The following is a 1165-nucleotide window of genomic DNA, read 5'->3' as shown; positions in this document are numbered from 1 at the left end:
TTCATCAGCTGAAACAGTCACTTCTCCGTACTTTCTATAAATGGCCGAAGAAGCAACTATTGCCAGTCACTCTGAGCCGACAGCCGCAAATCTCTATAAGGGGTTTGTATTACCAGGGGAGGCGAGAAAATTCGAGCCGAAGCCAGCTTATATCAATCTGGTTGAGAAAAACCAATTTGGGGGAGCTGCAAATGAAGATGCAGCTAAGCACAAGGAGACTTTTATCGATTATTGCTGCTCCATACCTCCACCTGCTGGCGTGACCCAGGATCAGATAAAAGAAACCATGTTTATCTTCTCACTCCGCGATGCTGCAAGGGAGTGGTATAGGGATTTGGACCGGCCTGCTCACGGTATAATTGACTGGAATTCATTGGCTTTAGCATTTTATAAGAAGTACTTTTCTGCATCGAAGAATATTGTCATTAGAGCTCAGATCACGAGCTTTAAACAAGGGCCTGACGAGAACTTCCACGAAGCATGGGTCCGCTTCAAGAAGTTGGTGCGAACCATTCCGCACCATGGGTTCGAAAAGTGGAGTCTATGCAATCAGTTCTATAACGGGCTGTACGACGATCAGAGAGCTATTTTGGATGCTGCTGCCAATGGCCGATTTGCTGAGAACATGGGAGAGATCATGGGGTGGAAGATCATTGATGATTTGGCCACCCATAAGGCTGATTATGGGAACTCCAGAGGCAATCAAAGAAGAGCTGCTGAATCTTCTTCTGTAGCTGCACTTGAAGCTCTCACTGCAAGATTTGACAAGTATGAGTTAGGAGGAGTTTCCAAGGGAGGGATGTACCAGGTTAATGCTGTGACAGACGGTCCTTTCGTCTGTAGAAGATATGGAGGAGAGCGACATGTTTCAGATAATTGTCCCAACTCCTATGAGTCTTGTGCTGCCTTTCAACACTACAGGCAGAACAACAGTTACTACGAGCCGAATGTCCACCCCAATTTGAGGTGGAGTAGTCAGAATGTACTCAATCCCACTGCTCCTCCAAATCAGCAGCAGCCGTATATTCCTCCACACAAGAATCAACAAGGCTTCCAGAAGCCTCCTTCTTTCAACCCTCCTAATCCAGGTGCATCATCTTCTAGTGGGGTGAGTGAAATGGGTGAGCTAAAGTCTATGTTGCAGTCCATTTCAAAGCAATTGCAG

The 1165-nt window shown here is 46.4% G+C and overlaps 1 non-coding gene across 1 annotated transcript; it reads right to left on the bottom strand.

Moving 5' to 3' along the window:
- Positions 1-421: 421 nt before the first annotated feature.
- Positions 422-528, bottom strand: LOC141621875 (small nucleolar RNA R71). Its single transcript, XR_012532753.1, has one exon. It is a non-coding gene; the product is annotated as a small nucleolar RNA R71 (small nucleolar RNA).
- Between the last annotated feature and the right edge of the window lie 637 nt (positions 529-1165).

This window comes from Silene latifolia, chromosome 1 (assembly GCF_048544455.1).
Source record: "Silene latifolia isolate original U9 population chromosome 1, ASM4854445v1, whole genome shotgun sequence".
Taxonomy (NCBI): domain Eukaryota; kingdom Viridiplantae; phylum Streptophyta; class Magnoliopsida; order Caryophyllales; family Caryophyllaceae; genus Silene; species Silene latifolia.
This window is presented reverse-complemented; position numbering and strand designations above follow the sequence as displayed.